Source organism: Oryx dammah, unplaced genomic scaffold (assembly GCF_014754425.2).
Source record: "Oryx dammah isolate SB20612 unplaced genomic scaffold, SCBI_Odam_1.1 HiC_scaffold_28, whole genome shotgun sequence".
Lineage (NCBI taxonomy): Eukaryota > Metazoa > Chordata > Mammalia > Artiodactyla > Bovidae > Oryx > Oryx dammah.
In genome coordinates, this window is record NW_024070212.1 from 69672339 (window position 1) to 69688893 (window position 16555).

Genomic DNA, 16555 nt, shown 5'->3' on the forward strand with positions numbered 1-16555 from the left:
TGTTTGTATTAGTGTATTAAAAACAAAAAATTCTGTATAGCTAATTACCATAGAAGTATTGGTGTTAAACAACACAAATTTATTATCTTAGAGTCTCCACAGGCCAGGGTTTTGGGTATAGTTAACTCAGAATCTCACCAGGCTACCTTCAAGGTGTGGACCATAACTGTGATCTCATCTGTGGCTCAGGATGCTCTTTCATTGTAGGATCCATGCCATTATTATCTGGCTGACTTTCAGCTAGGGATTATTCTCATTTCCTAGAGACTTCTCTTGGATCCTTATATTATGATCCCTTCCATAGGCAGTACACAAAATGGTTGCTTGTTACTTTAAGGTCAGCAGTGAATCTCCCTACATTCAAAGCTATATCAAGAGCTTAGAATCTTTTTTAAAAGGCTCACCTGATTAGGTCAAGTTCTCCCAGTATAATCTTCCAGTTGATTAATTCAAACTCAACTAATGAGCACACATGTATGCATGAATAAAGATGCTAATTAAATCTGAAAAACTGCTTTCCCTGTTACCATATAGTGTAAGCTAATCACAAGAGAGAAATCAAGTCATTTTCACAAATCTCATCCACAATCAAAGGATATATATTCACCAGTGGAAGTGAACCTTACAGGTCATCTTAAAATTCTGTATATCACATTCTATATATTATAGATTAGGTATTCCTATTTTTGAATCTTATATTAATGAATTATATACATTTGTTTGTGCCTGGCTTCTTTTATTCATTAATGTTATAATGAAGTTCTTCCATACAGTTTTGTATAGCAATGGTTTATTCACTTTAATTTTTATATATTCATTCTCATTATCTCCATTTTATGAATATATCAAAATGTATCCATTCTACCACTGTCAAACATCTAGGTGGCTTCTAGTTTTACACCATTATGATAACATTTATTTCTTTCAGTGAACATGTATATGGATTTCTGATAAGCATATACCTAGGAGTTATTATCTTCAGCTTTAGTAAAAACAATGAGATTTCCCAAAGGTTATAAAATAAATTTTTATCTTAACCAACATTTTATGTGAACTCTAGTTACTCAACATTCACATCAAAACTTTATGATAGCCACATTATTTTTCATTTTTGACCCTGCCTGAATATATATCTGTATTGATTGTGATTTTCCATAATGGTTAGGGCAGTAATGCATGCATTCATACTTTTTTTTTTTTGGTATTTTGAAGTATCCTTGTTATAAAATTGAAAACACCTCATTTTTCTATTTGTCTGTCATTTTCTTACCTATTTGTGAGAGAGCTTGTATGTTTTCAAGACAATTCCTTTATCAGATGCATGCCTTGCATATATCTTCTGCTATTTATGTGGCTTTATCTATTTTCTTAGTCATATATATTTAGGTGAAGAAAAATCTTAATCTAAATGTAGTCTAAGTTTTTTCCTTTATTATTATTATTTCTGGTGTCAAAATAAGAAATTGGTTTTCTAAAGTGAATTAACTATTTTATATTCCACATACAGTGTATGAGAATTCCCGTCTATTCATATCCTTGTCAGTACTTGATATCATAGGTCTTTTTAAGTTTTACTTATTCTATAATAGTGTGTACAATAGTATCTCCCTTAGAATTACTGTATATTTTCATAATGATTAAAAATGTCAAACATCTTTTAATGGCTTATTTGCCATCCACATGTCTATATGGTAAAATGTCATTCAAACATTTTGCTCATTTTAATTAATCTTTTTTTAATCTTTATTTCATATTAATTACATATCTGTTTTAGTGAGTTTTGATAGCTCTTTTTTACTTTGAATATATTTTTATAAGATATATATTTTGAAATATTTTGCTCCCAATGTGTGGCTTTCTTTTACACTTTCTAAAAGTATCTTTCAAGGAACAGAAGTTTTTAACTTTGATAAATGTTTATCAATATGTCAATCATACTTTTAGCACTGTAATTAATATATTTTTGCCTAAACAAAAGTCACTTATATTTTCTCCCATATTTCTTTTAGAACATTTATAGCATGGGGTTTTGCTTTTATATTTAGGGACATTGTACATTAAAGATAGAAAAGTATTCTATCAATTCAGGGTAATTTATTGAAAATCATTTTTTAATCTTTGGAAATTGTCAAAAGTCAGTCTTCTTAGAAGAAATACAATTATATGCCAGATTTGGTTCTCTGTCTTCTTAGTTTGTCTCCTCAAGTGTCCAATTTTTGTCTTTCTAGTCCCACAGAACTCCTGAATAAGTTGATCCCCATCAACAGTTCTCTGCTTGGACAAGATGTGTGTTCTGTCTTTTATGTATATAGAATATGAAAATTATCTAATTAAAAAAAGAAATATCATTTCAACTTATTAATTTACTTTTCATCTGTTAAAACTTAACTATCCTCATTCTTGTTGTTCCAGCAGATAACTGATAACTTCAAAGAGATATGTTTTAGATTTTGTCTAGATTTTCCAGTAGTTCTCAGAAAAATTATTGGCCTGCCTTTAACAACTTCATTCGACTTCAAAGGGTTTACATTGTTTAAAATAATAATCAATATATAAGATTTTTTATTCACAATTCTGCATTTCAATTTCAGTACAATTCAATTTAGGAATATTTATTTGTAAAAAATGTTTAATTTTAAAATATGTTGGATAAAGTTTTATATTTAGTATAGACATTAAAAATGGGTTAAAGACAATTCTACCTCTGGAATGGTTGCCTGAAAAGATTCATGGACCCATTCTCAAGTCAAACAGCCATAGCTGGTAAAAGTTATTTAAAAGATAGCCATTTAAAACCTCTTGAAATTGTTCTAAGGCAAATTAAGAATATTTATTCAATAAAATCTTGTAAGTCTTGGCAAGAACAGATTAAATCTGTGTCACTAGAGCTTCAAAATGTCCCTTCCTCAACCCACCTCAAAGTGGCAGAAGAGACATTCCAGCCAGGTATGTGGTCAAGAAGAGGGGGCTTCTTTCCTCCTCAACTGACAGTAAAGATCTGAGAATCAATCATGGAAGTAAATGACCATTTATTTGTCTTTTCAGCCAGCTAAGTTTCAGAGGAATTAAGTTCCAGGTGAATGCAAGCAAGAAGTTGGAAGCCCCCTTCCTTCCTAGTCCCTTCCTTCAAGGCCCAAACCATATGGCAGAAGCTTTGTTTCAGCTCTGAGAGGTAGAGAAATTTAATACCTTGATTTCTTTTGTGTAAAATCACTCATTGGTTTGGGGATCCACCCTGAAAAATGCAAATCAAGAATACGAGACTATCACCTTCCCTAGCTCCCCTCTTTATAAACCAGATGTTTCACTCCAAGAGATGTGTACTGCTGTCCTTGGCTCCAGCTCTAGATCAGTAGTTCTGAGATTTTCTTCTTTTGTCCATGAAGAGAATCAGATCATTAAAACAGAGAGCAACAAAGCTAAAGGACCTGTGTTTGTTTTGAGCAGAGATGGGGATGATGAAGTCCGAGGGCATTCTTGTAAACAGTGGATATTTTGTTGGTAAGAAATTAAAAGAAGGCTTGAAAGCTCCATGAGAACAACAAAATAAGTAGTAAGCCAACTTACTGGAGAAAATCAGGGAAAGACCCAGCTAAGAAGCCTTCTAGGTTCAAAAGGAGCTTCACAGATAGGCCTTAAAAATCATCTATGCAAAGAATACCACTTTTAATTGTATCTGACTGTGGACAATTGATGCTGCAGGGCACTATCAAAAACAATGGAGCAATAATCTATAAAACAGTGGCACCTGACAGACGGATATGATACCAACAAAGACCTACAGCTAAATGGAAAGATCAGAGGAAGAGTCAGTCAAGAAGACTGCTTAAATCCTTGTCATTTTGAAGTAACTACACAAGCCCAGGACTGTACACTGTGAGGAATGATATTACAGGCTTCACACTGTGGAGGAAATAGACTTTCCCAAACTATTCTAGACAAGTCACTAAACAAACAAACAGGCAGACAACAGTTAGAGTAAGCTCCAGGAAGAGGGCTCATGTGCACCCTCACAGACATTTTCTACTGAATATATATGAGAGCGCCCAGGCATTGGACTTAATAACTACTTGAAAACAAGTTTTACAAATATTTTCAAAGGATTAAAGTAAACTTGCTTATAGAAAAAAAAGAAAGTGTGAAGACAAATAAAACCTGGGTATGATAATCAGAAATAACAAAGAAACAAACAAACAAACAAAAGGTAAAAAAAATATTTCTAGCAGAACTATCTTATAGAAATAATAAAGAATGTTGTTCAGAGTGAAAGCAAGTGACCATAGAGACTAGTTTGAACATATATGAAACATATTGGTAAGTATAATTATGAATGTGTATCTTCTCATTTGTTCTATTAACAGATTTTAAAACAAATGTACAAAACAATATTATACAATTTCATTGTTAGTCATTACATATAAAACTTTAATACATTTGGCAATAATAGTACAAAAGAGGTGAAAAGGAAGCAAAATTTTATTGGAGTAAGGAAATGATAATAGATAGTAACATAATTTAGGTCTTCCCAGTGGCTCAGGAATTAAAGAGTTGGCCTACAGTGCAAATGTGTGTTCAAAATCTCCTGGAGGAGAGCATGGCAACCCACTCCAGTATTCTTGCCTGGAGAATCCCATGGACAGTGGAGCCTGGAAGGCTACAATCCACAGGGTCACAAAGAACTGAACACAACTGAAGAAACTGAGCACACACATACACAGTAACATAATTCACAGAAACAAATGAAGAGAATCAGAAATATAAAGGTTAATAAAATAAATTATATATATATTTTATTAGTAAATTAACCTTTATGAATATATAAAAATATATATAGAAAATATATATTAATAAAATAAATTTTATTAATATATATTATCAGCCTTTTTAAATGAAAAAAATATATATAAATTAATAACTACAAAAAACTACTTTTGGATTCATTTATGTGTATCAGTTCAGTTCAGTTCAGTCGCTCAGTAGTGTCCGACTCTTTGTGACCCCATGAATCGCAGCAAGCCAGGCTTCCCTGTTCATCACCAACTCCCGGAGTTCACTCAGACTCACGTTCATCGAGTCCGTGATGCCATCGAGCCATCTCATCCTCAGCGGTCCCCTTCTCCTCCTGCCCCGAATCCCTCCCAGCATCAGAGTCTTTTCCAATGAGTCAACTCTTCGCATGAGGTGTCCAAAGTACTGGAGTTTCCAGTTTAGCATCATTCCTTCCAAAGAAATCCCAGGGCTGATCTTCAGAATGGACTGGTTGGATCTCCTTGCAGTCCAAGGGACTCTCAAGAGTCTTCTCCAACACCACAGTTCAAAAGCATCACTTCTTCGGTGCTCAGCTTTCTTCACAGTCCAACTCTCACATCCATACATGACCACAGGAAAAACCATAGCCTTGACTAGACGGATCTTAGTCGGCAAAGTAATGTCTCTGCTTTGGAATATACTATCTAGGTTGGTCATAACTTTACTTCCAAGGAGTGTCTTTTAAATTCATGGCTGCAGTCACCATCAGCAGTGATTTTGAAGCCCCCCAAAATAAAGTCTGATACTGTTTCCACTGTTTCCCCATCTATTTCCCACGATTTGATGGGACCAGATGCCATGATCTTTGTTTTCTGAATGTTGAGCTTTAAGCCAACTTTTTCACTCTCCACTTTCACTTTCATCAAGAGGCTTTTTAGTTCCTCTTCACTTTCTGCCATAAGGGTGGTGTCATCTGCATATCTCAGGTTATTGATATTTCTCCTGGAAATCTTGATTCCAGCTTGCGTTTCTTCCAGTCCAGCGTTTCTCATGATGCACTCTGCATATAAGTTAAATAAGCAGGGTGACAATATACAGCCTTGATGCACTCCTTTTCATATTTGGAACCAGTCTGTTGTTCCACGTCCAGTTCTAACTGTTGCTTCCTGACCTGCATACAGATTTCTCAAGAGGCAGGTCAGGTGGTCTTATAGTCCCATCTCTTGAAGAATTTTCCACAGTTTATTGTGATCCACACAGTCAAGGCTTTGGCATAGCCAATAAAGCAGAAATAGGTGTTTTTCTGGAACTCTCTTGCTTTTTCCATGATCCAGAGGATGTTGGCAATTTGATCTCTGGTTCCTCTGCCTTTTCCAAAACCAGTTTGAACATCAGGAAGTTCACGGTTCACATATTGTTGAAGCCTGGCTTGGAGAAACTTGAGCATTACTTTACTAGCATGTGAGATGAGTGCAATTAATTGTTCGGTAGTTCGAACATTCTTTGGCATTGCCTTTCTTTGGGATTGGAATGAAAACTGACCTTTTCCAGTCCTGTGGCCACTGCTGAGTTTTCCAAATCTGCTGGCATATTGAGTGCAGCACTTTCACAGCATTATCTTCCAGGATTTGAAACAGCTCCACTGGAATTCCATCACCTCCACTAGCTTTGTTCATAGTGATGCTTTCTAAGACCCACTTGACTTCACATTCCAGGATGTCTGGCTCTAGATGAGTGATCACACGATCATGATTATCCAGGTCACGAAGATCTTTTTTGTACAGTTCTTCCGTGTATTCTTGCCACCTCTTCTTAATATCTTCTGCTTCTGTTAGGTCCATACCATTTCTGTCCTTTATCGAGCCCATCTTTTCATGAAATGTTCCCTTGGTATCTCTAATTATCTTGAAGAGATCTCTATTCTTTCCCATTCTGTTGTTTTCCTCTATTTCTTCACATTGATCTCTGAAGAAGGCTGTCTTATCTCTTATTGCTATTCTTTGGAACTCTGCATTCAGATGCTTATATCTTTCCTTTTCTCTTTTGCTTTTCACCTCTCTTCTTTTCACAGCTATTTGTAAGGCCTTCCCAGACAGCCATTTTCCTTTTTTCATTTCTTTTCCATGGGGATGGCCTTGATCCCTATCTCCTGTACACTGTCACAAACCTCATTCCATAGTTCATCAGGCACTCTATCTATCAGATCTGGGCCCTTAAATCTATTTCTCACTTCCATTTTATAATCATAAGGAATTTGATTTAGGTCATACCTAAATGGTCTAGCGGTTTTCCCTACTTTGTTCAATTTAAGTCTGAATTTGGCAATAAAGAGTTCGTGATCTGAGCCACAGTCAGCTCCCAGTCTTGTTTTTGCTGACTGTATAGAGCTTCTCTATCTTTGGCTACAGAGAATATAATCAATCTGATTTTGGTGTTGACCATCTGGTGATGTCCATGTGTACAGTCTTCTCTTTTGTGTTGGAAGAGGGTGTTTGCTATGACCAGTGCATTTTCTTGGCAAAACTCTATTAGTCTTTGTTGTGCCTCATTCCACATTCTAAGGCCAAATTTGCCTGTTACTCCAGGTGTTTCTTGACTTCCTACTTTTGCATTCCAGTCCCATATAATGAAAAGGGCATCTTTTTTGGTGTTAGTTCTAAAAGGTCTTATAGGTCTTCATAGAACCGTTCAACATCAGCTTCTTCAGCATAACTGGTTGGGGCATAGACTTGACTATGGTGACATTGAATGGTTTGCCTTGGAAACGAACAGAGATCATTCTGTCATTTTTGAGACTGCATCCATGTAGTGCATTTCAGACTCTTGCTAACCATGATGGCTATTCCATTTCTTCTGAGGGTTTCCTGCCCGCAGTAGTAGATATAATGGTCATCTGAGTTAAATTCACCCATTCCAGTCCATTTTAGTTCACTGATTCCTAGAATGTCAATGTTCACTCTTGCCATGTCTTGTTTGACCACTTCCAATTTGCCTGGGTATTTTTTTTTTGCTTTGGCTCCATCCCTTCTTTCTTTCTGGAGTTATTTCTCCACTGATCTCCAGTAGCATATTGGACACCTACTGACCTGGGGAGTACCTCATTCAGTATCCTATGATTTTTCCTTTTCATACTGTTCATGGGATTCTCCAGGCAAGAATACTGAAGTGGTTTGCCATTCCCTTCTCCAGTGGACCACATTCTGTCAGACCTCTCCACCATGACCCGCCTGTCTTGGGTTGCCCCACGGGCATGGCTTGGTTTCATTGCATTAGACAAGGCTGTGGTCCTAGTGTGATTAGATTGACTAGTTTTCTGTGAGTATGGTTTTAGTGTGTCCACCCTCTGATGCCCTCTTACTTGGGTTCTCTTACCTTGGGCGTGGGGTATCTCTTCATGGCTGCTCCAGCAAAGCGCAGCTGCTGCTCCTTACCTTGGACGAAGGGTATCTCTATATACAGACACATATATGACATGAGTTTGGGTGAACTCCAGGAGTTGGTGATGGACAGGGAGGCCTGGCATGCTGAAATTCATGGGGTCGCAAGGAGTTGGACACAACTGAGCAGCTGAACTGAACTGAACTGAAGAAGGAAGAATAGGGAATATACAGAAAAATATTTTTATCTCATTGAAATTAACAGTATAAATATGAAGTATGTTCTGATCAGTTGTAGAGTAAAAGACCACTTGGAAAATATAAAAGTAATATTGAAAAACATTTAGTGAAATTAAAATGCTACACTAGAAGAGATTCACTTCACTTAAAAGAAATCAGGAAAGAAGAAATAGAGGCGGGGAAATACATTAAAAAAAAAAACACAAAAAGTAGGATGGTAAATGTAAACCTAACTATGTCAATAATAATGTTAAATGCAACTGGGCTAGCAATTAAATTTCAAGGCAGAAATTGTCAGACTAGAATTAAAAGATATCTGATGTATGCTGTCTCTAGTAATATTTTCTAATTACAGTATACAATAAGTTGAATACAAAAGTTGGGAAAATGACATATGGAACCAGAAAGAAAATTAGAAAGATATATGATATCAGACAAGACAGAAATTAAAACCAACAATTCTTACTAGAAATAAAGAAGGACATTGTATAGTAATAAAAAAGATCTATCTATAGCATTATGATAATTATAAGCATTTATTTAGTAACAGAGCTGCATGAAACATGAAACAAAAACTGACAAGAGAAAGGAGAAATTTGGCAACCCCAAAATAATAGTTGGAGACTTGAGTACTGCTTATTTATTTTATTTTTTTTTACTACTTTCTCCATTTTATTTTATTTTTATTTACTTTTTACCTTTACAATATTGTATTGGTTTTGCCATATATCACCATGAATCCACCATGGATGTACACGTGTTCCCTATCCTGAACCCCCCCTTCCCATCTCCATTCCCATACCATCCCTCTGGGTCATCCCAGTACACCAGCCCCAAGTATCCTGTATCATGCATCGAACCAGGACTGGCGATTCATTTCACATATGATATTATACATGTTTCAATGCCATTCTTGAATACTACTTTTAATAACAAATAGACCATTTATGCAGAAGATCAGCAAGGAAAAGGAAAATTTGGACAGCTCTGTAAACAAATTGAACCTAACGTACAGCTATAGACGATCCACTCAGTGACAGTGTAATATAATTTTTTTCTCAAGTGTACATGAGATATTCTCCAACATATAATGTAAAACAAATTATGTGATTGTTGGAGATTGCAAGTGAAATGACACAAAGACAAGATACACAAGGACACACAAGAGACAGACACAACTCTGGCCAGAGGAAAAAGAACTGCGCAAATTCCAGACTGTATGACTAAGCCTTCTCAGTATAGCACATGTGCATAAATGTTATTGTACAGCAAAAGGGAGTGAAATTTTTGCTTACTGCAGAGTCTGTCCAGAGCCCTTTCTTTCCTCTTGTCACAGAAGGGAATGTTCCCTCGTTTGCAAGGGACCATTAAACTCAAGGCTGTGTCCAGACTCCTTGGCAGAACGCCTCGTTTGCAAGCACGTTCAGCCCGAGCAGAGAGTACCGTTACAGGCACATCTCCTGTTTCCCTATTGTGGCTGCATTAACCCTTCACCTCCCCTTTTTTATTTGCTTTAATAAATTGTAGCATGGTCTGGATCTTTTCCGCTTCGCGCTTTAGTTGTTTCCCTTTCTGCCATCGCTGGAAGACTAGAAAAGCAACACAACATAAAAGTAATATAAACATAGTGTTTCCAAAGGTAGTCCCAATTAGTCTGGATACATGCCCTAATGGATTTAAGTTATTCAATCCTTTTTTAAGACTTTTCAATAAATTAGACCCATAATGTCAGGTAAAGTCCTGCTAAAAGTAGACAAAATTTGTCGTTCCAGGTCCATAATCTCCGTAGTGAGATTTTGATGTCCAGTCAAAGATCGTTTTACTCTTTTCCATCCCTCACTCATGTTAAATGGTACAGGTGTTATACAAAACTGAGAAAAATTCCAATCACATTTCAACACGCTCGTGTAGATAAAACAGCTAATTGATCTCCAAGCCAGAGCACGTCGGTAGCAAGTTGTGCATCCAAATCTCTCTGTTGTTGCCATAACAAATGAGAGTCTTTATGCCAGTCCCGAACAAAATCAGCTGTTTGAATTCCTTGGTGTAACGCGAGGCCTGCCATCGCCGCTGTTGCAGTTACTGACGCAACTGCTAGAATTGAAGCAATGACCATACCAAGCATACGTCAAGACCGATGCAGCAAAGTCTGTACAGCGGTTATTAGGTGAGAAACAGCAAAAGAATCTGACAATGGCCTAGTCAGATATATAGGCAACCATACTTCTGTCTGAGCTTTAACAATTACTAACGAAAAATTGGAGTTACAGGCTCGTCTTTTAAGTTCTTTCCACCAAGACTGATTTACACATTGAGTTAGATTACAGTAGTCACATGACACAGACCCCACAGTATCATTCCGGGTCCAATTCCCATATAACAATGCATAAGGATATTTTACACATGCCATTGCGGAACAAGATTTATTAACATGTAAATTAACATGAAATGGACCCGAACAGTCGCCACTATGCAAAGTATAGTTTTTTGACCAGATAGTGAGATTACCAGAAACTGCCCATAGTTTCCAAATATCCCCTTGAATGTGCGGATATCCCTGCAATTGTAATTGAGGAGGGACAAGTGCAAATTGCTGCCATTTAATTGTTTCATTACCATTGCCCATCAAAGTACTATTTGCATGATGCCACCTAAGAGATTTATTTGACCATTTTTCTAAGAATTGCCCATGATCTGGACTCCAATCTACAATGATAGACCCAGAATAATTCATGGCTTTAAAGGGTCGATGACCTTGGCAACATTGATTCTAGAGAAGGAGCAAAAAGTTAACAGGACATAGTGACATATGTATTCCATTATGAATGTCTATTGGTTTTGTTGAGGTGTTAAAGCCCCTGGTGGAAACAAGCACAGTAAAAGTAGCAAAATGATAATTATTGTATTTTACCCCCCATGTATTATAAGAATGATGAGAATGCTCCTTGGTGGACAGACAAAAGGGGTGTCCTCCTATGCACAAAGGAATACCTTCCACTGCAATGGTCAAATTACTAATATATTGTTGTTTATGATGAGATAGTTGTTCTATTCCCCCGCAAGCTGGTGGGGGAAAGAAGGCAGTCTCATTAGTGCATACCTGCACTTTTGGCTCCCCCCAGGAACCTACTCTTACTAATGGGGGATTAGGTATATATGCCCAATATGTATGATTACTTGCCGATACACCAGTTACCTGACATGTCACCACTGCCATCATGGCAAGCAAAAGATTGGTAGGATTCAGAGGTTGTCCCGCTTTCATTAACGTCTTTTCTGCTTTCTGGGTCAACTTCTTCATTTGACCCCACGTAGGAGGTGTTGCTTCCCTTGTACGAAAAGTAAAGCTTCTCTGCATAGTAAGCTCTTCGAATTTTTGAACAAAGGGATCAGCCATTGTTGATTTTGATCAATCTCGCTGGGGTCCAAAACCTGTAATTATTAACAGAAATGAAAGCATACCCTCGTCCCAGATATATTAATGATGCTGGGATCCAACGTTTCTCTTTATCTTTATACCAAATAGGTGTTTGCAAGATCTTCTTGTCTTCTTCTTTCCCTTGAAAATGCAACTCTGCTGCTGATAGATTTCCCTTGCTCCAAATATTCAAAAAATTTAGGGTAAGTAAGGTTTTATTCAAAATGCCTTTAGGTTTCATAAATCTCTCCTGTTCCCCCTTTTTTATTTTTTTAAGATATTCATGCAAGGTATGATTAGCTCTTTTAATGATAGCTTGCCCTTGATTATTATAAGGAATACTAAAAGTATGAGTTATATGATATTGGGATAAAAAGTGAGTTAATTTCGCAGACTGGTAGGCAGGTGCATTATCAGTTTTTAATTTAATTGGTAATCCCATAACTGCAAAACAAGATAACAAGTGAGTAATAACAGCGTCAGCCTTTTTAGAATGTAATGCAGTGGCCCATTGAAAATGTGTGCACGTATCTATAGTATGATGCACACATTTTTGTTGTCTGAAAGAAGAAATATAAATTGCATCCGTTTGCCATATCTGATTTGCTTGTTGTCCTCTTACGTTAACACCTGGTGAGGTAAACAGTAAAGCAAAGGATGCATATATGGAACAAAAACGAACAATATTTTGAGCTTGTTTTTGAGTAATAGCATGAGATTTTTGTAACCCTTTGGAGTTGGTATGCTGTAAGAGATGTTTTTGTTTTGTTGCTTTTATAGGATAAAGTAAGGCATAAATTGTAGCATTTTTGAATGATAAGGGTCCAGGAAGGGCGGAATGTGCACAGATGTGAGTAAAGAAAATTAATTTTGAATGCTGTAAGAGTAATTGTTGCACTTGGTAAAACAATTTATCAATAGCAGTTTTAAGGGTCAGTGGAAGGGAGACATGGGGAAGCTGTAGGCAAGAGAGAACAGCATATCGAGAATCTGAAACAATGTTAATAGGAATTTGGGGAAAATCTTATAAAACTAAATAGATAGCCCACAACTCAGCGGGCTGTACAGAAGAAAATGAGTGGGGGAGAACCTTAGAACTTTCCAGGGTCCAATATCCAGCAGCATTTTTATTCGCATCTGTAAAAATAGTGGGTCTCTTAACTGGAACATCTGAAACTGGGGATTGAGATATCATAGAGTTAGTCTGGAGAAAATCAGTCAATTTAAATGACAGATAGTGATTAGAAAATGAACCAAGAAATGAGGCAAGAGAAATTTGCCAGTTTTCATTAAATTGTAAACATCAAGATATTTGAGCAGTTGTTAATTGAGTAACAGTCTGGTGTGGTTTATATCCTGACAATTGTAAAATACGATGGTGACCTTTTTGTATAAGGAAGGCTAATTTATCTATATATGTAGTCATTTTTTTGGAAAAACTGTTAGGTAAGAAAACCCATTTTATTAATTTTTTTGAGCAATTACACCAGATGGAGAATAAGGGGTATGAAATATTATAAACAAAATAGGTTGAGACACATGTAAGTAAGTAAAAAAACCATCATTTAGTCGTTGCTCAACAAATTGAAGTTTCTGTAAAGCTAATGGGGTTAAAGTTCGGGGGCTATCCAGAGCTATATCTCCCTCTAAAGTAGAAAACAAATGTCATAATTGATAAGTAGGAATCCCAAGTACTGGGCATAGCCAATTGATATCTCCCAATAACTTTTGAAAATCATTTAAGGTTTTGAGATGGTCTCTTTTGATTTGCAACTTTTGGGGCCATTGTTGAGAAGAAATGATTGAAACATCTGCCCCTGTGTCTATTAGTCTCTCAAAGTTTTTTTTTTTTTTTTTAATAATCAAGGAGAGAACAGGGCAAGAATCTTTAATAAGCATTTTTCAAAATATATGTTGCCCAGTATTTTTAAATCTTTTTGTTTGTTCATTAGGAAGAGCCAAAAAGGGATGATAAGGTAGAAGAAGTATGTGAGCAATATGTTTTCCAGCTAACAATGAAAGCGTGGCAGAAGTAGAAACCATAATCAAAAATTTTCCAACATAGTCGGAATCTATTACGTCAGGAATTATGGTTAGACCTCTCAAAGCCACACTGCTATGGCCTAATATTAAGGCAAAAGTGGCTTTAGGTAGTGGTTTGAATATATTTGTTTTTAATTTGTAAATGGTTTTTCCTGGTGACAAAAGAACATTTTTAGCTAGTGGAAAATCAGCAGTAGTACTCCCTGAAGTAGCAGACCATAAGTCTGAAATCATCATTTGAGGTTTTTTAATGAGGCATTGACTCGTAACTGTTGTTGGGAGGGAACAGGGTTGGGGTAGGCGGGACGGCAGGAGGACAGGGAGGAAAAGTTTTTGGTATTGCTCCTGGGCCCCAAGGACTTAGGCCCACAAGATAGTTTTTCGGTATCGGGTTGCCCATTTTGTCTGTTTTAGATTTGCACTCATTAGTCCAATGAAGCCCCTTTTCGCGTCGATGGCAAGGTCCAGGAGGAGTCTTATTCTTCCCAGCAAGAGATCTGTCTTTAGGAATTGCACCTTGATTAGCTTTTAATTTTTGACATTCTCTTTTTATATAATTAGGTTTTTTACAATGGAAGCAATTACCTCCCTTTTGTGGTCTCATAGCTTTGGCCAAGGCTGTAGCAAAGACATTAGCCTGATGCTCTGTTTTTTTTTTTTTTTTGTATTCCTGAGCAGGCTCTGATATATTTAGCTGTAGATGTACCCTGTCTTTTTAATGGTCCCAGTATACGTTTGCATTTAGTATTTGCATTTTCAAATGCTAAAGTTTGTAATAATATCTCTGAAATTTTATCCCTCCTTATAGCTTGTTTTATAGTTACCCTCAATCTTGTTAGAAAATCAGTGTATGGCTCATTGGGGCCTTGCATTGTTTTAACAAAGGAGGGCTGGGCGTGGCCAGTAGGCACTACAAGGCCCCATACTCGTAAAAAGACCTGGCGGACTTGTAAGTCCTGATCAGAGTATTGAGCCTGTTCTCTTAAAGCCTGATAATGGCCCTCTCCCATTAACTTGTCCTTGAGAGGACCAGGGGGATTCTGTCCCTCATTAATCCGAACTTGCTTTCTAGCTTCTTCTTCCCACCAGCTACGAAGTTACAACCATTGAGAACCCTCCAAGACAGCTTGGGCAATAGATTCCCAGTCTAAAGGAATGATTAATTTGCCTTTTCCCAATGATTCCATCATAGCCAAAACAAAGGGAGATTGAGGACCGTATTGCGCTACTGCAGCTTTAAGATCTTTAAAAAATTTATATTCCAAAGGAGTGTATTGAATATTTATCACGTTGTTATCTTGCTGTCTCTGGATGGGAAATAATTGTGGACGATAGATAAAACCACCAGGGGGAGCAGGTAAGTCATCATCATAAAGCATAGACAAAGGAAAGGAGAACTGACAATGTTTCTTGCCCACATCGGGCGATTAACCGCAGTGGGGAAAAGGGAAGCAGAAGCGGCAGATTTTCCGCCCCCCCACTACAGGATTTTTACCATTCCTGGAATAGATGGGTCATTTTTAAAATCTCTTTGCCCTCCTCTGACAAAACCAAAGAAGCCTCCAAATTTGATTCTGAACTAACAGATGTTTCACCATTTCCAGGAGGAGGCTCATCTGTATCCTTACCTTTAGGCAATGCAGAAACCCCACCAACGTTTGGCACATCCTCATAAACTGCCTCTTTCTTTATTGAAGCATTAGATTTAGTTTCATTATCAGTAGATAGTAAAGTCAAAGCCTGTGTTATAGCATTACATAAAGTCCATAACTTTAAAGGGATCACATTACCCTTCTGATGTTGCTTTTTCAATTTCTTTTGAATTATTACTGAACGTGATGAATTTTTTCTAAAAGTACAGGAGGCTTTAAGACTATACAATCTGCAAATAGCACCAGAAAAAATTCAAAAGTACTTTCCTATTTCGTATTTAGGGACGGTATTGGAACAACACAGAATAAGCCTCCTTCACATTTAACTGTAACTTTGTTTGATATTGAAACCAATGACAATGTTGCTCTACCAAGCAAAAGAGCTCACTCAATTGACGAGTCAAGACCTTAATGCCTATGGAATGGAGAAGTCCTTTGACCAACTCCATGTATTGTGTCCGTAATGATGATGAGGAATTCCCCATGATTTTCTGAAAGTTCCCCTGCTATGGATTTAAAATCCCCCCAGGGTTACTCACCATTTCGGTTTCACTCGAGCCCCACGTTGGGTGCCAGATGTTGGAGATTGCAAGTGAAATGACACAAAGACAAGACACACAAGGACACACAAGAGACAGACACAACTCTGGCCAGAGGAAAAAGAATTGCGCAAGCAAGCGAGCTTGTAGTTTATTTATATATAGTCCCCCTGGGCAGAATTCCAGACTGTATGACTAAGCCTTCTCAGTATAGCGCATGTGCATAAATGTTATCGTACAGCAAAAGGGAGTGAAAATTTTGCTTACTGCAGAGTCTGTCCAGAGCCCTTTCTTTCCTCTTATCACAAGAAGGGAATGTTCCCTCGTTTGCAAGGGACCATTAAACTCAAGGCTGTGTCCAGACTCCTTGGCAGAACGCCTTGTTTGCAAGCATGTTCAGCCCAAGCAGAGAGTCCCGTTTGCAGGCACATCTCCTGCTTCCCTATTGTGGCTGCATTAACTCTTCATGTCATAAAATTTTTCTCAATAAATATCAAAGAATTGAAATAATAGATTTATATTTTCCTATAAAATAAG

At 37.1% G+C, this 16555-nt stretch overlaps 1 long non-coding RNA gene across 1 annotated transcript; it reads right to left on the reverse strand.

The window, feature by feature from the left end:
• Positions 1 to 11638: 11638 nt before the first annotated feature.
• Positions 11639 to 16101, reverse strand: LOC120856992. The gene is made up of 2 exons (XR_005719538.1): positions 16019 to 16101; positions 11639 to 11798 (listed from the first exon to the last, which is right to left on the reverse strand). It is a non-coding gene; the product is annotated as an uncharacterized LOC120856992 (long non-coding RNA).
• Between the last annotated feature and the right edge of the window lie 454 nt (positions 16102 to 16555).